The 25928-nt window shown below is 51.0% G+C and overlaps 8 non-coding genes across 8 annotated transcripts; all 8 read right to left on the bottom strand.

Moving 5' to 3' along the window:
- Positions 1 to 592: 592 nt before the first annotated feature.
- Positions 593 to 783, bottom strand: LOC142653220 (U2 spliceosomal RNA). Its single transcript, XR_012848158.1, has one exon. It is a non-coding gene; the product is annotated as a U2 spliceosomal RNA (small nuclear RNA).
- Positions 784 to 2025: 1242 nt separating this feature from the next.
- LOC142653314 (U2 spliceosomal RNA) lies at positions 2026 to 2216 on the bottom strand. Its single transcript, XR_012848250.1, has one exon. It is a non-coding gene; the product is annotated as a U2 spliceosomal RNA (small nuclear RNA).
- Positions 2217 to 3454: 1238 nt separating this feature from the next.
- Positions 3455 to 3645, bottom strand: LOC142653704 (U2 spliceosomal RNA). The gene has a single exon (XR_012848624.1). It is a non-coding gene; the product is annotated as a U2 spliceosomal RNA (small nuclear RNA).
- A 1242-nt stretch (positions 3646 to 4887) lies between these two features.
- Positions 4888 to 5078, bottom strand: LOC142653313 (U2 spliceosomal RNA). The gene has a single exon (XR_012848249.1). It is a non-coding gene; the product is annotated as a U2 spliceosomal RNA (small nuclear RNA).
- Positions 5079 to 6316: 1238 nt separating this feature from the next.
- On the bottom strand, positions 6317 to 6507 carry LOC142653686 (U2 spliceosomal RNA). The gene has a single exon (XR_012848608.1). It is a non-coding gene; the product is annotated as a U2 spliceosomal RNA (small nuclear RNA).
- An 8052-nt stretch (positions 6508 to 14559) lies between these two features.
- LOC142653654 (U2 spliceosomal RNA) lies at positions 14560 to 14750 on the bottom strand. Its single transcript, XR_012848578.1, has one exon. It is a non-coding gene; the product is annotated as a U2 spliceosomal RNA (small nuclear RNA).
- Positions 14751 to 22832: 8082 nt separating this feature from the next.
- Positions 22833 to 23023, bottom strand: LOC142653219 (U2 spliceosomal RNA). Its single transcript, XR_012848157.1, has one exon. It is a non-coding gene; the product is annotated as a U2 spliceosomal RNA (small nuclear RNA).
- Positions 23024 to 24265: 1242 nt separating this feature from the next.
- LOC142654241 (U2 spliceosomal RNA) lies at positions 24266 to 24463 on the bottom strand. Its single transcript, XR_012848949.1, has one exon. It is a non-coding gene; the product is annotated as a U2 spliceosomal RNA (small nuclear RNA).
- Positions 24464 to 25928: the final 1465 nt, after the last annotated feature.

Genomic DNA, 25928 nt, shown 5'->3' with positions numbered 1-25928 from the left:
CCACCAACTTTACAGACAACTTCTCCTTGCTCCTACAACCTCCATCCTTGCACAGTTTGTTATTCTTCTAGGTAACATAGTAACAAATCCAAATTGCTGCTCTCTTTGTAGGCAAGCAAGGCTTTGTTGCAACTGCAATTCTTACTCCTTCTTGAAATGTAGGGACGACAGTACATTCCATCACATCCATCTAGTGTACACAGGTAGGTCCATTGTGGCGGGCGGGCGGCTTTAATGGCTGTTTGCTGTTCCCCTACTCCACTCCACTATTTGACTGTGGTGCTGCATCAATCAGTGCCTGGCTCAGGTGCAGCTCTTTAACTTACCTAAAAGGGAGGGCGGAGAGAAGACAAGGAAGGTGAATGAGCTGTTCCAATGTGAAATGCCGGAAACACAGACACACAGACGACACAAAACAAGAGGTGGCAATGTATTCATTAATTGCATTTAATCAATTAGCTCATTATCACTCATGCATTGTCCAACAGGTGTTGAAATAATGGGATTAAAAGGGGAGATCCCTTCAGAAAGACGGAAACAATGGCAAACACAAAAAACACTTTTGGAATCTGATTTTAGTCAACACATAAGGAAAGGGTGCACCGGTCCTGGAAATACTGCAATACCAGGTCAATGCGTGGAGTGGACAGAGCAAGCTCTATTTCCATCTCCCTGTTCTAAAAATCCATTTAATATATGGTCCCCAGATAGGGGACGTATCAGATATTAAACTGATAAGAACAGATACTACACTTGATCTTAGCCAAAAGGCCGAGAAGCGATAACCCGAACGGGCCGCGCGTTGCCCGAGCCTGCCCGATACTGCTGTTCAGCCCTTGCAGCGATTCAGCCTACTTCTAGGCAATTCCATGGGGCCCTGCAGGCTCACACACTCACAGCTACACGGGAGGTGAATAAAGGCCGGAGAGGAAGCCAGACCGGATTTGCTTCTTTTGCTTGCACCACAATGCAGTGCTGAAAGAGGAGGAATCTACATAAAAACGCCTTACTGGCAACGCCCAAATGCCCTGCTGCCATGCAGATAAACACTGGCAGCGGCAGCAAGTGCATGCCCACAGCCACCCCTTGTTCCTTCACACCTTGTATCAGCTGTAATCCAGTCCAGTCCAGTGCTGCCTGCTGAGCAGCACTGACCAACACTGCCTGGGCCCAGGCTTTTATCTCTGAGGCCCCATTATGATGTCAGAAAGCTGGCTCTGGCTCCTCAGGGCTCCACTATGACACGTGCAAAGTTCCGTCTGAACTTTATATAAGACGGTGCGGCTCAGTCAGTCACTCAGTGTTGCCTGAGAGGGCAACACTGCAACAGCCGGCCGCCAGGCTGTCTTTTTTTGCACAGCTAGTTGCCTCCAGGAGGCCACAAGAGGGAGACAAGGGACTGCAAAATGGAAAATAAGCATCCACCAACTTTACAGACAACTTCTCCTTGCTCCTACAACCTCCATCCTTGCACAGTTTGTTATTCTTCTAGGTAACATAGTAACAAATCCAAATTGCTGCTCTCTTTGTAGGCAAGCAAGGCTTTGTTGCAACTGCAATTCTTACTCCTTCTTGAAATGTAGGGACGACAGTACATTCCATCACATCCATCTAGTGTACACAGGTAGGTCCATTGTGGCGGGCGGGCGGGCGGGCGGGCGGCTTTAATGGCTGTTTGCTGTTCCCCTACTCCACTCCACTATTTGACTGTGGTGCTGCATCAATCAGTGGCTGGCTCAGGTGCAGCTCTTTAACTTACCTAAAAGGGAGGGCGGAGAGAAGACAAGGAAGGTGAATGAGCTGTTCCAATGTGAAATGCCGGAAACACAGACACACAGACGACACAAAACAAGAGGTGGCAATGTATTCATTAATTGCATTTAATCAATTAGCTCATTATCACTCATGCATTGTCCAACAGGTGTTGAAATAATGGGATTAAAAGGGGAGATCCCTTCAGAAAGACAGAAACAATGGCAAACACAAAAAACACTTTTGGAATCTGATTTTAGTCAACACATAAGGAAAGGGTGCACCGGTCCTGGAAATACTGCAATACCAGGTCAATGCGTGGAGTGGACAGAGCAAGCTCTATTTCCATCTCCCTTTTCTAAAAATCCATTTAATATATGGTCCCCAGATAGGGGACGTATCAGATATTAAACTGATAAGAACAGATACTACACTTGATCTTAGCCAAAAGGCCGAGAAGCGATAACCCGAACGGGCCGCGCGTTGCCCGAGCCTGCCCGATACTGCTGTTCAGCCCTTGCAGCGATTCAGCCTACTTCTAGGCAATTCCATGGGGCCCTGCAGGCTCACACACTCACAGCTACACGGGAGGTGAATAAAGGCCGGAGAGGAAGCCAGACAGGATTTGCTTCTTTTGCTTGCACCACAATGCAGTGCTGAAAGAGGAGGAATCTACATAAAAACGCCTTCCTGGCAACGCCCAAATGCCCTGCTGCCATGCAGATAAACACTGGCAGCGGCAGCAAGTGCATGCCCACAGCCACCCCTTGTTCCTTCACACCTTGTATCAGCTGTAATCCAGTCCAGTCCAGTGCTGCCTGCTGAGCAGCACTGACCAACACTGCCTGGGCCCAGGCTTTTATCTCTGAGGCCCCATTATGATGTCAGAAAGCTGGCTCTGGCTCCTCAGGGCTCCACTATGACACGTGCAAAGTTCCGTCTGAACTTTATATAAGACGGTGCGGCTCAGTCAGTCACTCAGTGTTGCCTGAGAGGGCAACACTGCAACAGCCGGCCGCCAGGCTGTCTTTTTTTGCACAGCTAGTTGCCTCCAGGAGGCCACAAGAGGGAGACAAGGGACTGCAAAATGGAAAATAAGTATCCACCAACTTTACAGACAACTTCTCCTTGCTCCTACAACCTCCATCCTTGCACAGTTTGTTATTCTTCTAGGTAACATAGTAACAAATCCAAATTGCTGCTCTCTTTGTAGGCAAGCAAGGCTTTGTTGCAACTGCAATTCTTACTCCTTCTTGAAATGTAGGGACGACAGTACATTCCATCACATCCATCTAGTGTACACAGGTAGGTCCATTGTGGCGGGCGGGCGGGCGGGCGGCTTTAATGGCTGTTTGCTGTTCCCCTACTCCACTCCACTATTTGACTGTGGTGCTGCATCAATCAGTGGCTGGCTCAGGTGCAGCTCTTTAACTTACCTAAAAGGGAGGGCGGAGAGAAGACAAGGAAGGTGAATGAGCTGTTCCAATGTGAAATGCCGGAAACACAGACACGCAGACGACACAAAACAAGAGGTGGCAATGTATTCATTAATTGCATTTAATCAATTAGCTCATTATCACTCATGCATTGTCCAACAGGTGTTGAAATAATGGGATTAAAAGGGGAGATCCCTTCAGAAAGACAGAAACAATGGCAAACACAAAAAACACTTTTGGAATCTGATTTTAGTCAACACATAAGGAAAGGGTGCACCGGTCCTGGAAATACTGCAATACCAGGTCAATGCGTGGAGTGGACAGAGCAAGCTCTATTTCCATCTCCCTGTTCTAAAAATCCATTTAATATATGGTCCCCAGATAGGGGACGTATCAGATATTAAACGGATAAGAACAGATACTACACTTGATCTTAACCAAAAGGCCGAGAAGCGATAACCCGAACGGGCCGCGCGTTGCCCGAGCCTGCCCGATACTGCTGTTCAGCCCTTGCAGCGATTCAGCCTACTTCTAGGCAATTCCATGGGGCCCTGCAGGCTCACACACTCACAGCTACACGGGAGGTGAATAAAGGCCGGAGAGGAAGCCAGACAGGATTTGCTTCTTTTGCTTGCACCACAATGCAGTGCTGAAAGAGGAGGAATCTACATAAAAACGCCTTCCTGGCAACGCCCAAATGCCCTGCTGCCATGCAGATAAACACTGGCAGCGGCAGCAAGTGCATGCCCACAGCCACCCCTTGTTCCTTCACACCTTGTATCAGCTGTAATCCAGTCCAGTCCAGTGCTGCCTGCTGAGCAGCACTGACCAACACTGCCTGGGCCCAGGGTTTTATCTCTGAGGCCCCATTATGATGTCAGAAAGCTGGCTCTGGCTCCTCAGGGCTCCACTATGACACGTGCAAAGTTCCGTCTGAACTTTATATAAGACGGTGCGGCTCAGTCAGTCACTCAGTGTTGCCTGAGAGGGCAACACTGCAACAGCCGGCCGCCAGGCTGTCTTTTTTTGCACAGCTAGTTGCCTCCAGGAGGCCACAAGAGGGAGACAAGGGACTGCAAAATGGAAAATAAGCATCCACCAACTTTACAGACAACTTCTCCTTGCTCCTACAACCTCCATCCTTGCACAGTTTGTTATTCTTCTAGGTAACATAGTAACAAATCCAAATTGCTGCTCTCTTTGTAGGCAAGCAAGGCTTTGTTGCAACTGCAATTCTTACTCCTTCTTGAAATGTAGGGACGACAGTACATTCCATCACATCCATCTAGTGTACACAGGTAGGTCCATTGTGGCGGGCGGGCGGGCGGGCGGGCGGCTTTAATGGCTGTTTGCTGTTCCCCTACTCCACTCCACTATTTGACTGTGGTGCTGCATCAATCAGTGGCTGGCTCAGGTGCAGCTCTTTAACTTACCTAAAAGGGAGGGCGGAGAGAAGACAAGGAAGGTGAATGAGCTGTTCCAATGTGAAATGCCGGAAACACAGACACACAGACGACACAAAACAAGAGGTGGCAATGTATTCATTAATTGCATTTAATCAATTAGCTCATTATCACTCATGCATTGTCCAACAGGTGTTGAAATAATGGGATTAAAAGGGGAGATCCCTTCAGAAAGACAGAAACAATGGCAAACACAAAAAACACTTTTGGAATCTGATTTTAGTCAACACATAAGGAAAGGGTGCACCGGTCCTGGAAATACTGCAATACCAGGTCAATGCGTGGAGTGGACAGAGCAAGCTCTATTTCCATCTCCCTTTTCTAAAAATCCATTTAATATATGGTCCCCAGATAGGGGACGTATCAGATATTAAACTGATAAGAACAGATACTACACTTGATCTTAGCCAAAAGGCCGAGAAGCGATAACCCGAACGGGCCGCGCGTTGCCCGAGCCTGCCCGATACTGCTGTTCAGCCCTTGCAGCGATTCAGCCTACTTCTAGGCAATTCCATGGGGCCCTGCAGGCTCACACACTCACAGCTACACGGGAGGTGAATAAAGGCCGGAGAGGAAGCCAGACAGGATTTGCTTCTTTTGCTTGCACCACAATGCAGTGCTGAAAGAGGAGGAATCTACATAAAAACGCCTTCCTGGCAACGCCCAAATGCCCTGCTGCCATGCAGATAAACACTGGCAGCGGCAGCAAGTGCATGCCCACAGCCACCCCTTGTTCCTTCACACCTTGTATCAGCTGTAATCCAGTCCAGTCCAGTGCTGCCTGCTGAGCAGCACTGACCAACACTGCCTGGGCCCAGGCTTTTATCTCTGAGGCCCCATTATGATGTCAGAAAGCTGGCTCTGGCTCCTCAGGGCTCCACTATGACACGTGCAAAGTTCCGTCTGAACTTTATATAAGACGGTGCGGCTCAGTCAGTCACTCAGTGTTGCCTGAGAGGGCAACACTGCAACAGCCGGCCGCCAGGCTGTCTTTTTTTGCACAGCTAGTTGCCTCCAGGAGGCCACAAGAGGGAGACAAGGGACTGCAAAATGGAAAATAAGTATCCACCAACTTTACAGACAACTTCTCCTTGCTCCTACAACCTCCATCCTTGCACAGTTTGTTATTCTTCTAGGTAACATAGTAACAAATCCAAATTGCTGCTCTCTTTGTAGGCAAGCAAGGCTTTGTTGCAACTGCAATTCTTACTCCTTCTTGAAATGTAGGGACGACAGTACATTCCATCACATCCATCTAGTGTACACAGGTAGGTCCATTGTGGCGGGCGGGCGGGCGGGCGGCTTTAATGGCTGTTTGCTGTTCCCCTACTCCACTCCACTATTTGACTGTGGTGCTGCATCAATCAGTGGCTGGCTCAGGTGCAGCTCTTTAACTTACCTAAAAGGGAGGGCGGAGAGAAGACAAGGAAGGTGAATGAGCTGTTCCAATGTGAAATGCCGGAAACACAGACACGCAGACGACACAAAACAAGAGGTGGCAATGTATTCATTAATTGCATTTAATCAATTAGCTCATTATCACTCATGCATTGTCCAACAGGTGTTGAAATAATGGGATTAAAAGGGGAGATCCCTTCAGAAAGACAGAAACAATGGCAAACACAAAAAACACTTTTGGAATCTGATTTTAGTCAACACATAAGGAAAGGGTGCACCGGTCCTGGAAATACTGCAATACCAGGTCAATGCGTGGAGTGGACAGAGCAAGCTCTATTTCCATCTCCCTGTTCTAAAAATCCATTTAATATATGGTCCCCAGATAGGGGACGTATCAGATATTAAACGGATAAGAACAGATACTACACTTGATCTTAGCCAAAAGGCCGAGAAGCGATAACCCGAACGGGCCGCGCGTTGCCCGAGCCCTTGCAGCGATTCAGCCTACTTCTAGGCAATTCCATGGGGCCCTGCAGGCTCACACACTCACAGCTACACGGGAGGTGAATAAAGGCCGGAGAGGAAGCCAGACAGGATTTGCTTCTTTTGCTTGCACCACAATGCAGTGCTGAAAGAGGAGGAATCTACATAAAAACGCCTTCCTGGCAACGCCCAAATGCCCTGCTGCCATGCAGATAAACACTGGCAGCGGCAGCAAGTGCATGCCCACAGCCACCCCTTGTTCCTTCACACCTTGTATCAGCTGTAATCCAGTCCAGTCCAGTGCTGCCTGCTGAGCAGCACTGACCAACACTGCCTGGGCCCAGGCTTTTATCTCTGAGGCCCCATTATGATGTCAGAAAGCTGGCTCTGGCTCCTCAGGGCTCCACTATGACACGTGCAAAGTTCTGTCTGAACTTTATATAAGACGGTGCGGCTCAGTCAGTCACTCAGTGTTGCCTGAGAGGGCAACACTGCAACAGCCGGCCGCCAGGCTGTCTTTTTTTGCACAGCTAGTTGCCTCCAGGAGGCCACAAGAGGGAGACAAGGGACTGCAAAATAGAAAATAAGCATCCACCAACTTTACAGAAGAGGCTGGACGCAGCTGCAGGCTTGAGGGAAGCCGACATGACCGTCCTGGTAGGGAAAGGGTTAATGTTAAGAGGTGAGGGAAAGGTGAAGAAGTTGAAGGAGGGACGGGGAGGAGCTAGGGGGGACGGGGGGGCCGTTGCTGCGCTTCCCGCTGTTTCTCGGCATTGAGCCGGAAGCAGCGGGAGGAGTAGTACACAAGAAGCAAAGCTCCCCGTTGCCCGGCTTTTTAGTATGGCAGAGGCCCTGATTTTAGAGCGGCTGCGTGCCGCTGCTGTGCACCACGGTATCGGATGGCTGGAGGAGACCGTGGCTGCATTAACGCGGATCCCGGACGCCGTTTCGCCACGTCGGGCACGGCGTTCGGGGTCTGTTGTAAGGGACAGGCTCCCCTCCCCCGGCCCCCCTACGAGCATGGCTATGGCGGCGGGGGGGGAGTCGGCAACAACCGCTCCTGCGCTGGGCAGGCAGAGAGCGGTAGCAGGGGTGACGGCGATGCAGGCTGTGTCGACCCGTCCCTCTCGGCGGTCCCGACCTCCAGAGCGCCTGAGTCCGGAGGTAGTCCCGCGGACACGGCGTCGCAGAGGGAGCCCGATCCCGGACGCTGCAGGCCAGGCAGCTGGGAGGACCGCCCCTTCCCAGGCCCTGCGTCCTGGCAGGAATCCCAGGCCGCGACGGGGTCCGGCGGTAAGCAGGGAGTCGCAGGCCGGGCTCCCTGTCACCCCTCCCCCATCAGATGGAAGATGTCAAGAGCAAGGTACGGCCGCCCCGCATGGTGATGTTCCGGCCAGGGGGCAGGCTTCGTCAGGATCGTCTAGACGGACGACTAGATCTGCAGCGACGTCGAGGCAACAGGTCCGGTCGGAAGTCTGGGTCCCGGCGGTCGGGCGGCAGGTTGCCGGCCCATCGATCAGCGCGTCCTCATCCCCTTTCCGAAGAGGTCGTTGGGAGGGACAGTCGTCGGCGAGAGAAGAACTGGAGGAAGGTGAACTGGACGTCTATCGTCGAGGTCAGGATGGTCCGGCTGACGGGAACACAGCGCCTGTGCAGCCCGGTGAGTGTATAACTCCTTTATTGTCTTATCCAGCGATTTTTATGTCGGGTGTCGGCGGGGGGGCTGCTAGCATAGCATCGGGGGCCGGTAGTGGCGCGGGCGGACGCGACGGAGCGGGTTTGGCAGATTTAGTGGGTTGCTTACGGGAGCTGGTGGGGCGCCTGGATAGGGCCGCGGCGCCGGTAGTAACGGAAGTGTCCCCTGCGGTAGTTTGGGAAGGCCCCAGGGAAGTGGGATCGTTGCAGGCGCGTCCTGTGGTGGCGGTTAGAGAGGCGGTCGCGGTGTCGGTGCAGACTGAGGCACAGAAGGACGGCGATCGAGTGCGCATGGACGATCGTGCTCGGGGGGAGGTGTATGTTTGTTTTGAGGGTCCGTTGGGGGCGCATTTAAAGCAGGAGGTGCGTGATCGGATCTGGAAAGATGAATATGTTGAAATTTTTTCTCTCTTGCCGCTGGCTAAATTCAATTTGGATAAGAGCAAGCGGGATGAGAGTAAAAAGGACGAGGAGGAACGGCGGCGGTATAGGCTTATCCCGCAGACGTTCGTTAATTGGTCGCAGGCGTTCGCCATATTGGCTAGTGTGATAGGGGAAAAGGCGCCGGAAAATTGTTCGGCGTTATTTTGTTATTTTGATGCTATTGGGGAGGCTCATAGGGCGTATGGGGGTCAGGCGTGGCTGCGATATGATGAGCAATTCCGTCAGCGGAAGGCGGTTCGGCCGGCGATTCGGTGGGACCAGAAGGATATTGCTCTCTGGTTACGGGTTACGGTTCCGGTTAGGCAGCCCTTTCCCGGGAGCGGTGGCCAGGGAGGCCAGACTAGTCAGAGTGGACCAAGCGGCGGGGGAAAGGCGGGGTTTTGCTGGCAATTCAATGAAGGCCAGTGTAAGTTCGGGGCCACGTGCAAGTTCAAGCACGTGTGCTCCGAGTGTAATGGTGCATCACACGGGGCGGCAAAATGTCTGCGTAAAAAGAGGTCCGGGAACCAGCACGGGGCTGGTCAAGGGGGTGTCGCCGGTGAGGGTGGAAAGGATGGCCCCTTATCTAAATGAGTATCCGGATAGGGCGGCGGCTAAGTTGCTTTATGAAGGGTTTAGTGTTGGTTTTGTTATTCCTCCGCCTCCTTATGAGGTTCCGGTTACGCGGAGAAATTTAAAATCGGCTTACGTGCATGCGGAAGTCGTGTCGGAAAAGTTGTTAAAAGAAGTTTCGTTGGGGCGCATGTCGGGGCTATTTGTGGAGTCGCCGGTGAAAGATTTAGTTGTGTCCCCTTTGGGTATTGTCCCTAAACGCGAGCCCGGAAAGTTTCGTTTGATTCAACATTTATCGTATCCCAAAGGTTCGTCGGTAAACGACGGGATTGATCACGAGTTGTGTTCCGTAGTTTATACCTCATTCGATAAGGCGGTGGGGTTAGTGCGGGCTGCGGGTCCGGGGGCGCTGCTAGCAAAAACCGACATCGAGGCGGCGTTCAGGTTGTTGCCGGTGCATCCAGAAAGCCAACGGCTGTTGGGCTGTTTTTGGAATGGGGCCTTTTACGTGGATCGGTGCCTTCCGATGGGGTGTTCTCTTTCTTGTGCATACTTCGAGGCGTTTAGTAGCTTCGTGGAGTGGGTAACGAGGGGAGTATCCGGGGTCGATTCGTTGATCCATTACTTAGATGATTTTTTGTGCGTTGGCCCGGGGGGTTCGCCGGTTTGCGGTAACTTGCTTCATGCCCTGCAGAAGGTGGCGAGGGATTTTGGGATCCCTTTGGCGCCGGAAAAAACGGAGGGCCCGGTAGCGACGATTTGTTTCTTGGGAATCGAAATTGACTCGGTGGCAATGGAGTGTCGGCTCCCGGCGGATAAGCTGGGTGCTTTGAGGCTGGAGGTGCGACGGGCTTGTAGAAGGAAGAAAATGTCGTTGAGGGAGCTTCAGTCGCTGCTGGGGAAGTTGAATTTCGCCTGCCGGATTATGCCGATGGGGAGGGTGTTTGGTAGAAGGTTGGCGGCGGCAACGGCGGGAGTGCGGGCGCCGCATCATTTTGTGAGGCTCAAGGGGGAGCACCGAGCTGATCTTCAGGTTTGGGATGACTTCTTGGGCCAGTACAATGGTCGCTCGCTATGGATGGCCCCAGCGCAGGATACGAGTGATCTGAATATTTTCACGGATGCGGCTGGGGCGGGTGGCTTTGGAGCTTACGGGGGAGGTCCGTGGTGCGCAGGTCAATGGCCGGCTAGCTGGGTGTCCAGTGGATTGACGCGGAATCTGGCCCTGCTCGAGCTGTTTCCCATCGTGGTGGCGGCTACCATTTGGGGGGACAGGCTCAGGGATAAGAAGGTCCGTTTTTACTGCGACAACATGGGTGTGGTGCTTGCCATTAATAACATCACGGCGTCCTCTCCTCCGGTAGTTCAATTGTTGCGACATTTAGTGTTGGTGTGTTTGTCGCTGAACGCGTGGGTGGTGGCGGTGCATGTCCCGGGTGTACGGAATTGTGTTGCTGATGCTCTTTCTCGCTCGCAGTGGGACCGGTTTCGGCAATTGGCTCCGGGAGCGGAACGTATTGGTTTGGCGTGTCCGGATCATCTATGGGATCTGGTATCGGTCCCGTAGAGCAGCTGTTACAAAGGTCTTTGGCGGGCACGACGTGGAGGGCTTATGCTGCTTGTTGGAGGCAGTGGGAGGAGTGGGTAAGAGAGTTGGGTGATGTCAATACGGATAGAGACAGGTTGGTGGCACTTTTGTATTGGTTAGGGGATGCCTGGGAGGCGGGGTTTTCAGTAGCGAAGGTGAACCGGTTTATATCCGCGGTGGCGTTTGGGCTTAAGTTGCGGGGCTTGCGGGATGTATCGAAGGAATTTCTGGTATCGCAGGCTTTGAAGGGGTTGCGCAGAGGTAGGGTGGAGGCGGATAGTAGAAGGCCGGTGTCGTTTGCTTTGCTGGGCTTGTTGGGTGGTTCATTGGCATCGGTATGTCGTTCTTCAGATGAAATGGATTTGTTTCGGTTGGCTTTCTCGTTGGCGTTCTTCGGAGCATTTAGAATAGGTGAGTTGGTGTCGCCAAGTACTAAACAGGCAGGGGGGCTGAGATCTGGGGAGGTGAGCCTTTTTGCAGATCGGTTGGAGGTATGGTTGCGTAGATCAAAAACTGACCAATTAGGGAAGGGAAAACTGATAGTTTTGTTCGCTCTCCCGGGGTCGGTCATGTGCCCAGTAGAGTGCATGCGTGGTTTTACAAAAAACAGGGGGTCTCCAGATTTGCCTTTGTTATGTCATGTGGACGGGTCGTTCTTGTCCAGGTTTCAGTTTGGAGCTGTTTTTAAAAAATGTTTGACGGCGGTTGGGGTTGCGGCAGGCTCATATTCATCTCATTCCTTCCGGATTGGCGCAGCAACGGAAGCAGGGCGCTGGGGGTTGGATGATGAGGGGGTGAGGCGTATTGGTCGTTGGGAGTCTAAAAGGTTTAAGTCCTATGTCCGCCCCCATATGTTGTAATTTTGTTGTTTATGCTTGCAAAATGTATATGGTGGTGCCTAACTGTGTTTTCCGTTTCAGATTCGCCTCCTTGTCTGGTGTGGTTGATGGGTCATTCGTACGTGCACTGGGGGGCTTTGAGGGCGGACGTCCGCCCGGATGGTCGCCAGTTGCGCATTCCGCGACAGGATGCGGTTGTGCATTGGCTGGGGTTTAGAGGTATGTCGTGGAACAGGGTGTTGGCGGAATTCCAGACATATGTGCGGCTTGATAGGGTTCCGGAGGTTTTAGTGTTGCACGTGGGTGGGAATGACTTAGGAGTCCGCCCTTTTCGTGAGTTGGTGCGGGATATCAAACATGATTTGTTGTGTTTGTGGGTATCTTATCCCAAGTTGGTGGTAGTGTGGTCGGACATAGTCCCAAGGAAGCATTGGCGGTTAGCTAGATCGGTGGAGAGAGTCAATAAGGCTCGGATAAAAGTTAACCGGGCGGTGTCCCGTTTTGTGGCAAAGAACGGGGGCATTTGCGTGAGGCATAGGGATTTGGAGTCAGGATTGGGGAATTTCTGGAGGAGTGACGGGGTTCATCTGACCGAGGTTGGCATTGATATTTGGAGCTTGGCTATAGCAGAAGGCATAGAAAGGGCGGTGGTGGTGTGGAGGAACTCACAGGCTTAAGGTGGTCAAGGCCTGTTTCGCGGTGGCGGGGGGAGTCCTTGAGGCCAGTCAGTACAAAATGGTGGGGGGGTCGCATCGGGGGTATGCGTCCCCCAAAAAAGGTACATGGTTGAAGACTTCATCGGGTGTTATCCCTTTGAAGTGGTCTTCTGGTAGAAGGTATGTCACTTGAAGGCTTCATCGGGTGTTATCCCTTTGAAGTGGACTTCTAGTGGTCGGTATATCACTTGAGGGCTTCAACGGGTGTTATCCCCTTGAAGTGGACTTCTAGTGGGTGGAGCCATCTGCAGAGGTGAACGGTGCTTCCGAGCTGGTTTACGGCTGGAGGTAATTAGTGGTTTGCAGATGGCTAATTCGGTGTGTTCTTGAAAGGAACATCTGAAGGGGCTTCAAGGACTTCCTCTGCTCGGGTTAATGTTAACGTTTAATGGTTATTTATGATTCTGACCCATGTTGGGTCATGTGAATTATTAGGAGGAATTCTCTGGTGGATTCCTAACTAGTTATCCGAATGTTTCGGATTTAAATTGTTTTTATAAAACTGTGAAATTAATAAACGGCTGCTGTGGCCATTTCACATCCAACCTCGGTGTCATGTGTCGTTACTAAATGGGGGTGGGGGATAGTATGGTTTAAGGTTAACACACGACTCTACCTAGGCAGGTCAAGAAGAGGCTGGACGCAGCTGCAGGCTTGAGGGAAGCCGACATGACCGTCCTGGTAGGGAAAGGGTTAATGTTAAGAGGTGAGGGAAAGGTGAAGAAGTTGAAGGAGGGACGGGGAGGAGCTAGGGGGGACGGGGGGGCCGTTGCTGCGCTTCCCGCTGTTTCTCGGCATTGAGCCGGAAGCAGCGGGAGGAGTAGTACACAAGAAGCAAAGCTCCCACCCTCCCACCCTTGTTTTGTTACTACTTAGGTCTTCTGTACGTCCGTATATGAGCGTTGTGTTTTATTTTGTGTGTTTATTTAACATGTTTTTCTTTTTTCCGGAGTAGGTTCTGTTGTCATGGCAGCTGGCGGGGGGAGTCCTTGAGGCCAGTCAGTACAAAATGGTGGGGGGGTCGCATCGGGGGTATGCGTCCCCCAAAAAAGGTACATGGTTGAAGACTTCATCGGGTGTTATCCCTTTGAAGTGGTCTTCTGGTAGAAGGTATGTCACTTGAAGGCTTCATCGGGTGTTATCCCTTTGAAGTGGACTTCTAGTGGTCGGTATATCACTTGAGGGCTTCAACGGGTGTTATCCCCTTGAAGTGGACTTCTAGTGGGTGGAGCCATCTGCAGAGGTGAACGGTGCTTCCGAGCTGGTTTACGGCTGGAGGTAATTAGTGGTTTGCAGATGGCTAATTCGGTGTGTTCTTGAAAGGAACATCTGAAGGGGCTTCAAGGACTTCCTCTGCTCGGGTTAATGTTAACGTTTAATGGTTATTTATGATTCTGACCCATGTTGGGTCATGTGAATTATTAGGAGGAATTCTCTGGTGGATTCCTAACTAGTTATCCGAATGTTTCGGATTTAAATTGTTTTTATAAAACTGTGAAATTAATAAACGGCTGCTGTGGCCATTTCACATCCAACCTCGGTGTCATGTGTCGTTACTAAATGGGGGTGGGGGATAGTATGGTTTAAGGTTAACACACGACTCTACCTAGGCAGGTCAAGACAACTTCTCCTTGCTCCTACAACCTCCATCCTTGCACAGTTTGTTATTCTTCTAGGTAACATAGTAACAAATCCAAATTGCTGCTCTCTTTGTAGGCAAGCAAGGCTTTGTTGCAACTGCAATTCTTACTCCTTCTTGAAATGTAGGGACGACAGTACATTCCATCACATCCATCTAGTGTACACAGGTAGGTCCATTGTGGCGGGCGGCTTTAATGGCTGTTTGCTGTTCCCCTACTCCACTCCACTATTTGACTGTGGTGCTGCATCAATCAGTGGCTGGCTCAGGTGCAGCTCTTTAACTTACCTAAAAGGGAGGGCGGAGAGAAGACAAGGAAGGTGAATGAGCTGTTCCAATGTGAAATGCCGGAAACACAGACACACAGACGACACAAAACAAGAGGTGGCAATGTATTCATTAATTGCATTTAATCAATTAGCTCATTATCACTCATGCATTGTCCAACAGGTGTTGAAATAATGGGATTAAAAGGGGAGATCCCTTCAGAAAGACAGAAACAATGGCAAACACAAAAAACACTTTTGGAATCTGATTTTAGTCAACACATAAGGAAAGGGTGCACCGGTCCTGGAAATACTGCAATACCAGGTCAATGCGTGGAGTGGACAGAGCAAGCTCTATTTCCATTTCCCTGTTCTAAAAATCCATTTAATATATGGTCCCCAGATAGGGGACGTATCAGATATTAAACTGATAAGAACAGATACTACACTTGATCTTAGCCAAAAGGCCGAGAAGCGATAACCCGAACGGGCCGCGCGTTGCCCGAGCCTGCCCGATACTGCTGTTCAGCCCTTGCAGCGATTCAGCCTACTTCTAGGCAATTCCATGGGGCCCTGCAGGCTCACACACTCACAGCTACACGGGAGGTGAATAAAGGCCGGAGAGGAAGCCAGACAGGATTTGCTTCTTTTGCTTGCACCACAATGCAGTGCTGAAAGAGGAGGAATCTACATAAAAACGCCTTCCTGGCAACGCCCAAATGCCCTGCTGCCATGCAGATAAACACTGGCAGCGGCAGCAAGTGCATGCCCACAGCCACCCCTTGTTCCTTCACACCTTGTATCAGCTGTAATCCAGTCCAGTCCAGTGCTGCCTGCTGAGCAGCACTGACCAACACTGCCTGGGCCCAGGCTTTTATCTCTGAGGCCCCATTATGATGTCAGAAAGCTGGCTCTGGCTCCTCAGGGCTCCACTATGACACGTGCAAAGTTCCGTCTGAACTTTATATAAGACGGTGCGGCTCAGTCAGTCACTCAGTGTTGCCTGAGAGGGCAACACTGCAACAGCCGGCCGCCAGGCTGTCTTTTTTTGCACAGCTAGTTGCCTCCAGGAGGCCACATGACCTGCCTAGGTAGAGTCGTGTGTTAACCTTAAACCATACTATCCCCCACCCCCATTTAGTAACGACACATGACACCGAGGTTGGATGTGAAATGGCCACAGCAGCCGTTTATTAATTTCACAGTTTTATAAAAACAATTTAAATCCGAAACATTCGGATAACTAGTTAGGAATCCACCAGAGAATTCCTCCTAATAATTCACATGACCCAACATGGGTCAGAATCATAAATAACAATTAAACGTTAACATTAACCCGAGCAGAGGAAGTCCTTGAAGCCCCTTCAGATGTTCCTTTCAAGAACACACCGAATTAGCCATCTGCAAACCACTAATTACCTCCAGCCGTAAACCAGCTCGGAAGCACCGTTCACCTCTGCAGATGGCTCCAACCACTAGAAGTCCACTTCAAGGGGATAACACCCGTTGAAGCCCTCAAGTGATATACCGACCACTAGAAGTCCACTTCAAAGGGATAACACCCGATGAAGCCTTCAAGTGACATACCTTCTACCAGAAGACCACTTCAAAGGGATAACACCCGATGAAGTCTTCAACCATGTACCTTTTTTGGGGGACGCATACCCCCGATGCGACCCCCCCACCATTTTGTACTGACTGGCCTCAAGGACTCCCCCCGCCAGCTGCCATGACAACAGAACCTACTCCGGAAAAAAGAAAAACATGTTAAATAAACACACAAAATAAAACACAACGCTCATATACGGACGTACAGAAGACCTAAGGAGTAACAAAACAAGGGTGGGAGGGTGGGAGCTTTGCTTCTTGTGTATTACTCCTCCCGCTGCTTCCGGCTCAATGCCGAGAAACAGCGGGAAGCGCAGTAACGGCCCTCCCGTCCCCCCTAGCTCCTCCCCGTCCCTCCTTCAGCTCCTTCACCTTTCCCTCACCTCTTCACATTAACCCTTTCCCTACCAGGACGGTCATGTCGGCTTCCCTCAAGCCTGCAGCTGCGTCCAGCCTCTTCTTGACCTGCCTAGGTAGAGTCGTGTGTTAACCTTAAACCATACTATCCCCCACCCCCATTTAGTAACGACACATGACACCGAGGTTGGATGTGAAATGGCCACAGCAGCCGTTTATTAATTTCACAGTTTTATAAAAACAATTTAAATCCGAAACATTCGGATAACTAGTTAGGAATCCACCAGAGAATTCCTCCTAATAATTCACATGACCCAACATGGGTCAGAATCATAAATAACAATTAAACGTTAACATTAACCCGAGCAGAGGAAGTCCTTGAAGCCCCTTCAGATGTTCCTTTCAAGAACACACCGAATTAGCCATCTGCAAACCACTAATTACCTCCAGCCGTAAACCAGCTCGGAAGCACCGTTCACCTCTGCAGATGGCTCCAACCACTAGAAGTCCACTTCAAGGGGATAACACCCGTTGAAGCCCTCAAGTGATATACCGACCACTAGAAGTCCACTTCAAAGGGATAACACCCGATGAAGCCTTCAAGTGACATACCTTCTACCAGAAGACCACTTCAAAGGGATAACACCCGATGAAGTCTTCAACCATGTACCTTTTTTGGGGGACGCATACCCCCGATGCGACCCCCCCACCATTTTGTACTGACTGGCCTCAAGGACTCCCCCCGCCACCGCGAAACAGGCCTTGACCACCTTAAGCCTGTGAGTTCCTCCACACCACCACCGCCCTTTCTATGCCTTCTGCTATAGCCAAGCTCCAAATATCAATGCCAACCTCGGTCAGATGAACCCCGTCACTCCTCCAGAAATTCCCCAATCCTGACTCCAAATCCCTATGCCTCACGCAAATGCCCCCGTTCTTTGCCACAAAACGGGACACCGCCCGGTTAACTTTTATCCGAGCTTTATTGACTCTCTCCACCGATCTAGCTAACCGCCAATGCTTCCTTGGGACTATGTCCGACCACACTACCACCAACTTGGGATAAGATACCCACAAACACAACAAATCATGTTTGATATCCCGCACCAACTCACGAAAAGGGCGGACTCCTAAGTCATTCCCACCCACGTGCAACACTAAAACCTCCGGAACCCTATCAAGCCGCACATATGTCTGGAATTCCGCCAACACCCTGTTCCACGACATACCTCTAAACCCCAGCCAATGCACAACCGCATCCTGTCGCGGAATGCGCAACTGGCGACCATCCGGGCGGACGTCCGCCCTCAAAGCCCCCCAGTGCACGTACGAATGACCCATCAACCACACCAGACAAGGAGGCGAATCTGAAACGGAAAACACAGTTAGGCACCACCATATAACATTTGCAAGCATAAACAATAAAATTACAACATATGGGGGCGGACATAGGACTTAAACCTTTTTGACTCCCAACGACCAATACGCCTCACCCCCTCATCATCCAACCCCCAGCGCCCTGCTTCCGTTGCTGCGCCAATCCGGAAGGAATGAGATGAATATGAGCCTGCCGCAACCCCAACCGCCGTCAAACATTTTTTAAAAACAGCTCCAAACTGAAACCTGGACAAGAACGACCCGTCCACATGACGTAACAAAGGCAAATCTGGAGACCCCCTGTTTTTTGTAAAACCCCGCATGCACTCTACTGGGCACATGACCGACCCCGGGAGAGCGAACAAAACTATCAGTTTTCCCTTCCCTAATTGGTCAGTTTTTGATCTACGCAACCATACCTCCAACCGATCTGCAAAAAGGCTCACCTCCCCAGATCTCAGCCCCCCTGCCTGTTTAGTACTTGGCGACACCAACTCACCTATTCTAAATGCTCCGAAGAACGCCAACGAGAAAGCCAACCGAAACAAATCCATTTCATCTGAAGAACGACATACCGATGCCAATGAACCGCCCAACAAGCCCAGCAAAGCAAACGACACCGGCCTTCTACTATCCGCCTCCACCCTACCTCTGCGCAACCCCTTCAAAGCCTGCGATACCAGAAATTCCTTCGATACATCCCGCAAGCCCCGCAACTTAAGCCCAAACGCCACCGCGGATATAAACCGGTTCACCTTCGCTACTGAAAACCCCCCCTCCCAGGCATCCCCTAACCAATACAAAAGTGCCACCAACCTGTCTCTATCCGTATTAACATCACCCAACTCTCTTACCCACTCCTCCCACTGCCTCCAACAAGCAGCATAAGCCCTCCACGTCGTGCGCGCCAAAGACCTTTGTAACAGCTGCTCTACGGGACCGATACCAGATCCCATAGATGATCCGGACACGCCAAACCGAGACGTTCCGCTCCCGGGGCCAATTGCCGAAACCGGTCCCACTGCGAGCGAGAAAGAGCATCAGCAACACAATTCCGTACACCCGGGACATGCACCGCCACCACCCACGCGTTCAGCGACAAACACACCAACACTAAATGTCGCAACAATTGAACTACCGGAGGAGAGGACGCCGTGATGTTATTAATGGCAAGCACCACCCCCATGTTGTCGCAGTAAAAACGGACCTTCTTATCCCTGAGCCTGTCCCCCCAAATGGTAGCCGCCACCACGATGGGAAACAGCTCGAGCAGGGCCAGATTCCGCGTCAATCCACTGGACACCCAGCTAGCCGGCCATTGACCTGCGCACCACGGACCTCCCCCGTAAGCTCCAAAGCCACCCGCCCCAGCCGCATCCGTGAAAATATTCAGATCACTCGTATCCTGCGCTGGGGCCATCCATAGCGAGCGACCATTGTACTGGCCCAAGAAGTCATCCCAAACCTGAAGATCAGCTCGGTGCTCCTCCTTGAGCCTCACAAAATGATGCGGCGCCCGCACTCCCGCCGTTGCCGCCGCCAACCTTCTACCAAACACCCTCCCCATCGGCATAATCCGGCAGGCGAAATTCAACTTCCCCAGCAGCGACTGAAGCTCCCTCAGCGACATTTTCTTCCTTCTACAAGCCCGTCGCACCTCCAGCCTCAAAGCACCCAACTTATCCGCCGGGAGCCGACACTCCATTGCCACCGAGTCAATTTCGATTCCCAAGAAACAAATCGTCGCTACCGGGCCCTCCGTTTTTTCCGGCGCCAAAGGGATCCCAAAATCCCTCGCCACCTTCTGCAGGGCATGAAGCAAGTTACCGCAAACCGGCGAACCCCCCGGGCCAACGCACAAAAAATCATCTAAGTAATGGATCAACGAATCGACCCCGGATACTCCCCTCGTTACCCACTCCACGAAGCTACTAAACGCCTCGAAGTATGCACAAGAAAGAGAACACCCCATCGGAAGGCACCGATCCACGTAAAAGGCCCCATTCCAAAAACAACCCAACAGCCGTTGGCTTTCTGGATGCACCGGCAACAACCTGAACGCCGCCTCGATGTCGGTTTTTGCTAGCAGCGCCCCCGGACCCGCAGCCCGCACTAACCCCACCGCCTTATCGAATGAGGTATAAACTACGGAACACAACTCGTGATCAATCCCGTCATTTACCGACGAACCTTTGGGATACGATAAATGTTGAATCAAACGAAACTTTCCGGGCTCGCGTTTAGGGACAATACCCAAAGGGGACACAACTAAATCTTTCACCGGCGACTCCACAAATGGCCCCGACATGCGCCCCAACGAAACTTCTTTTAACAACTTTTCCGACACGACTTCCGCATGCAAGTAAGCCGATTTTAAATTTCTCCGCGTAACCGGAACCTCATAAGGAGGCGGAGGAATAACAAAACCAACACTAAACCCTTCATAAAGCAACTTAGCTGCCGCCCTATCCGGATACTCATTTAGATAAGGGGCCATCCTTTCCACCCTCACCGGCGACACCCCCTTGACCAGCCCCGTGCTGGTTCCCGGACCTCTTTTTCCGCAGACATTTTGCCGCCCCGTGTGATGCCCCATTACACTCGGAGCACACGTGCTTGAACTTGCACGTGGCCCCGAACTTGCACTGGCCTTCATTGAATTGCCAGCAAAACCCCGCCTTTCCCCCGCCGCTTGGTCCACTCTGACTAGTCTGGCCTCCCTGGCCACCGCTCCCGGGAAAGGGCTGCCTAACCGGAGCCGTAACCCGTAACCAGAGAGCAATATCCTTCTGGTCCCACCGAATCGCCGGCCGAACCGCCTTCCGCTGACGGAATTGCTCATCATATCGCAGCCACGCCTGACCCCCATACGCCCTATGAGCCTCCCCAATAGCATCAAAATAACAAAATAACGCCGAACAATTTTCCGGCGCCTTTTCCCCTATCACACTAGCCAATATGGCGAACGCCTGCGACCAATTAACGAACGTCTGCGGGATAAGCCTATACCGCCGCCGTTCCTCCTCGTCCTTTTTACTCTCATCCCGCTTGCTCTTATCCAAATTGAATTTAGCCAGCGGCAAGAGAGAAAAAATTTCAACATATTCATCTTTCCAGATCCGATCACGCACCTCCTGCTTTAAATGCGCCCCCAACGGACCCTCAAAACAAACATACACCTCCCCCCGAGCACGATCGTCCATGCGCACTCGATCGCCGTCCTTCTGTGCCTCAGTCTGCACCGACACCGCGACCGCCTCTCTAACCGCCACCACAGGACGCGCCTGCAACGATCCCACTTCCCTGGGGCCTTCCCAAACTACCGCAGGGGACACTTCCGTTACTACCGGCGCCGCGGCCCTATCCAGGCGCCCCACCAGCTCCCGTAAGCAACCCACTAAATCTGCCAAACCCGCTCCGTCGCGTCCGCCCGCGCCACTACCGGCCCCCGATGCTATGCTAGCAGCCCCCCCGCCGACACCCGACATAAAAATCGCTGGATAAGACAATAATGGAGTTATACACTCACCGGGCTGCACAGGCGCTGTGTTCCCGTCAGCCGGACCATCCTGACCTCGACGATAGACGTCCAGTTCACCTTCCTCCAGTTCTTCTCTCGCCGACGACTGTCCCTCCCAACGACCTCTTCGGAAAGGGGATGAGGACGCGCTGACCGATGGGCCGGCAACCTGCCGCCCGACCGCCGGGACCCAGACTTCCGACCGGACCTGTTGCCTCGACGTCGCTGCAGATCTAGTCGTCCGTCTAGACGATCCTGACGAAGCCTGCCCCCTGGCCGGAACATCACCATGCGGGGCGGCCGTACCTTGCTCTCGACATCTTCCATCTGATGGGGGAGGGGTGACAGGGAGCCCGGCCTGCGACTCCCTGCTTACCGCCGGACCCCGTCGCGGCCTGGGATTCCTGCCAGGACGCAGGGCCTGGGAAGGGGCGGTCCTCCCAGCTGCCTGGCCTGCAGCGTCCGGGATCGGGCTCCCTCTGCGACGCCGTGTCCGCGGGACTACCTCCGGACTCAGGCGCTCTGGAGGTCGGGACCGCCGAGAGGGACGGGTCGACACAGCCTGCATCGCCGTCACCCCTGCTACCGCTCTCTGCCTGCCCAGCGCAGGAGCGGTTGTTGCCGACTCCCCCCCCGCCGCCATAGCCATGCTCGTAGGGGGGCCGGGGGAGGGGAGCCTGTCCCTTACAACAGACCCCGAACGCCGTGCCCGACGTGGCGAAACGGCGTCCGGGATCCGCGTTAATGCAGCCACGGTCTCCTCCAGCCATCCGGGACCGTGGTGCACAGCAGCGGCACGCAGCCGCTCTAAAATCAGGGCCTCTGCCATACTAAAAAGCCGGGCAACGGGGAGCTTTGCTTCTTGTGTATTACTCCTCCCGCTGCTTCCGGCTCAATGCCGAGAAACAGCGGGAAGCGCAGTAACGGCCCTCCCGTCCCCCCTAGCTCCTCCCCGTCCCTCCTTCAGCTCCTTCACCTTTCCCTCACCTCTTCACATTAACCCTTTCCCTACCAGGACGGTCATGTCGGCTTCCCTCAAGCCTGCAGCTGCGTCCAGCCTCTTCTAGAGGGAGACAAGGGACTGCAAAATGGAAAATAAGCATCCACCAACTTTACAGACAACTTCTCCTTGCTCCTACAACCTCCATCCTTGCACAGTTTGTTATTCTTCTAGGTAACATAGTAACAAATCCAAATTGCTGCTCTCTTTGTAGGCAAGCAAGGCTTTGTTGCAACTGCAATTCTTACTCCTTCTTGAAATGTAGGGACGACAGTACATTCCATCACATCCATCTAGTGTACACAGGTAGGTCCATTGTGGCGGGCGGGCGGGCGGCTTTAATGGCTGTTTGCTGTTCCCCTACTCCACTCCACTATTTGACTGTGGTGCTGCATCAATCAGTGGCTGGCTCAGGTGCAGCTCTTTAACTTACCTAAAAGGGAGGGCGGAGAGAAGACAAGGAAGGTGAATGAGCTGTTCCAATGTGAAATGCCGGAAACACAGACACACAGACGACACAAAACAAGAGGTGGCAATGTATTCATTAATTGCATTTAATCAATTAGCTCATTATCACTCATGCATTGTCCAACAGGTGTTGAAATAATGGGATTAAAAGGGGAGATCCCTTCAGAAAGACAGAAACAATGGCAAACACAAAAAACACTTTTGGAATCTGATTTTAGTCAACACATAAGGAAAGGGTGCACCGGTCCTGGAAATACTGCAATACCAGGTCAATGCGTGGAGTGGACAGAGCAAGCTCTATTTCCATCTCCCTGTTCTAAAAATCCATTTAATATATGGTCCCCAGATAGGGGACGTATCAGATATTAAACTGATAAGAACAGATACTACACTTGATCTTAGCCAAAAGGCCGAGAAGCGATAACCCGAACGGGCCGCGCGTTGCCCGAGCCTGCCCGATACTGCTGTTCAGCCCTTGCAGCGATTCAGCCTACTTCTAGGCAATTCCATGGGGCCCTGCAGGCTCACACACTCACAGCTACACGGGAGGTGAATAAAGGCCGGAGAGGAAGCCAGACAGGATTTGCTTCTTTTGCTTGCACCACAATGCAGTGCTGAAAGAGGAGGAATCTACATAAAAACGCCTTCCTGGCAACGCCCAAATGCCCTGCTGCCATGCAGATAAACACTGGCAGCGGCAGCAAGTGCATGCCCACAGCCACCCCTTGTTCCTTCACACCTTGTATCAGCTGTAATCCAGTCCAGTCCAGTGCTGCCTGCTGAGCAGCACTGACCAACACTGCCTGGGCCCAGGCTTTTATCTCTGAGGCCCCATTATGATGTCAGAAAGCTGGCTCTGGCTCCTCAGGGCTCCACTATGACACGTGCAAAGTTCCGTCTGAACTTTATATAAGACGGTGCGGCTCAGTCAGTCACTCAGTGTTGCCTGAGAGGGCAACACTGCAACAGCCGGCCGCCAGGCTGTCTTTTTTTGCACAGCTAGTTGCCTCCAGGAGGCCACAAGAGGGAGACAAGGGACTGCAAAATGGAAAATAAGCATCCACCAACTTTACAGACAACTTCTCCTTGCTCCTACAACCTCCATCCTTGCACAGTTTGTTATTCTTCTAGGTAACATAGTAACAAATCCAAATTGCTGCTCTCTTTGTAGGCAAGCAAGGCTTTGTTGCAACTGCAATTCTTACTCCTTCTTGAAATGTAGGGACGACAGTACATTCCATCACATCCATCTAGTGTACACAGGTAGGTCCATTGTGGCGGGCGGGCGGGCGGGCGGGCGGATTTAATGGCTGTTTGCTGTTCCCCTACTCCACTCCACTATTTGACTGTGGTGCTGCATCAATCAGTGGCTGGCTCAGGTGCAGCTCTTTAACTTACCTAAAAGGGAGGGCGGAGAGAAGACAAGGAAGGTGAATGAGCTGTTCCAATGTGAAATGCCGGAAACACAGACACACAGACGACACAAAACAAGAGGTGGCAATGTATTCATTAATTGCATTTAATCAATTAGCTCATTATCACTCATGCATTGTCCAACAGGTGTTGAAATAATGGGATTAAAAGGGGAGATCCCTTCAGAAAGACAGAAACAATGGCAAACACAAAAAACACTTTTGGAATCTGATTTTAGTCAACACATAAGGAAAGGGTGCACCGGTCCTGGAAATACTGCAATACCAGGTCAATGCGTGGAGTGGACAGAGCAAGCTCTATTTCCATCTCCCTGTTCTAAAAATCCATTTAATATATGGTCCCCAGATAGGGGACGTATCAGATATTAAACTGATAAGAACAGATTTTTTTTTCAGTTGGCTACCCCCTCGCGGGGGTGTCAATGATTTATTAATAAAAATTCAATTTTACAATAAATAACATTACAATTACATCAAACATTTTCACATTGTTACAATAGTAAAATCAAATTACATTAATATTTATAGGGGGACATGGTGGCAAATCTTTATTTATTGGAGTTCCAGTCAGTCACAAACCATTTATTTAGAAGGGTGGCATTTGCTTTCCTGTCAATTAAATAATATAAATACATCTCACTAAAACAAAGACCTAAAACATCATCCGTTGTTAAAACGTCGTGTTTAAAAAGAAGGATGTTCCTGGCCTTCCAAAGAGCTTCTTTAGCGCAATTCATCGTCTTCCATGCTATTGTCTTCTGATTCGCGGTCGGGCATCCAAATTGTCCATATAAAATATCATCGTAACATAAGTCCTTCAGGTCTGCCATCTTTTCCATAAGAGGGAATATCTTTTTCCAAAAATGTTGTGCAAAGTAACATGTCCAAAGTATATGACGCACTGTCTCCTCAGCCTGGCAGCCTTCCCTCGGGCAGACGGCAGACCTCGTGAATCCTCTTCTGTATTGGAATGCCCGGCATGGAAGACATTGATGAATGCAGCTCCAGGCCAGGTCCTTCTGTGTGTTAAAGAGATAAAATATGTTAGACATTTTCCAGATAAAACCACTGCGTTTTTCGTTAAAATTGTCTATTCTGCTAACCGCATCCTCTCTTTTTAGGTCAATTAAAAGCTTCTTGCTATTTTTAAGATCATTAACACTCTTCCCTTTTAATTTAAATAAAGCAACTATTTTTTCTAAAATTACGTAATGCGGGGGTAAATTAAAAGCATAAGGTGAGGTTAAAATAATCTGGAACCACCCACACCTTCGCATAAAAAACCCTGTATTAAAACGTAAATAAAATGACCAATAGTGCTCTTTAAAAAGGGAATTAAAACAGAAGCTAAAAAATTTTAGTAAAAGGAACCTATTAAAATCTGGAAAGTCTTTGCCACCCTTTGGTTTGGACTTCATCACGATTCCTCTTTTTAATTTCTCCATTCTGGAACTCCAAAAGAAAGTAAAGCAAGCTTTGGTTATTTTTCTCAATAAAACCGTGGGAGGAGGGAAAACCATACTCAGATATAAAAGCAGGGGTAAAATGACCATTTTAATAATTAAAATTTTTCCCTCCATAGTAAGCTTCCTCATATTCCACATACATATCTTCTTGTTTACTTTCTGCGCCACCATGTCCCAACTGATAAAACCATTGTCGTACTCACTGAAGGAGACCCCTAAAATTTTAATATTATCCGACACAGGAACTGGTATGTCACTAAAAACCATGCTTCCTATGCTTAAAATACTACTCTTGCTAAAGTTTATCTTAAAACTGGAAGCACAGCAATAAAACTCTATCTGCTTGAGGGCTCTCTGAAGCGACCGGGTGTCCCTGCATAAAACCGCTACATCATCCATGTACCCCACTGCTTTAGCCTCTATGCCGC

The sequence above is a fragment of the Rhinoderma darwinii genome, chromosome 5 (assembly GCF_050947455.1).
Source record: "Rhinoderma darwinii isolate aRhiDar2 chromosome 5, aRhiDar2.hap1, whole genome shotgun sequence".
In the NCBI taxonomy this organism is placed as follows: Eukaryota; Metazoa; Chordata; class Amphibia; order Anura; family Rhinodermatidae; genus Rhinoderma; species Rhinoderma darwinii.
Note: the sequence above shows the minus strand (reverse complement) of the source record. Positions and strands in the feature narration are given on the sequence as shown.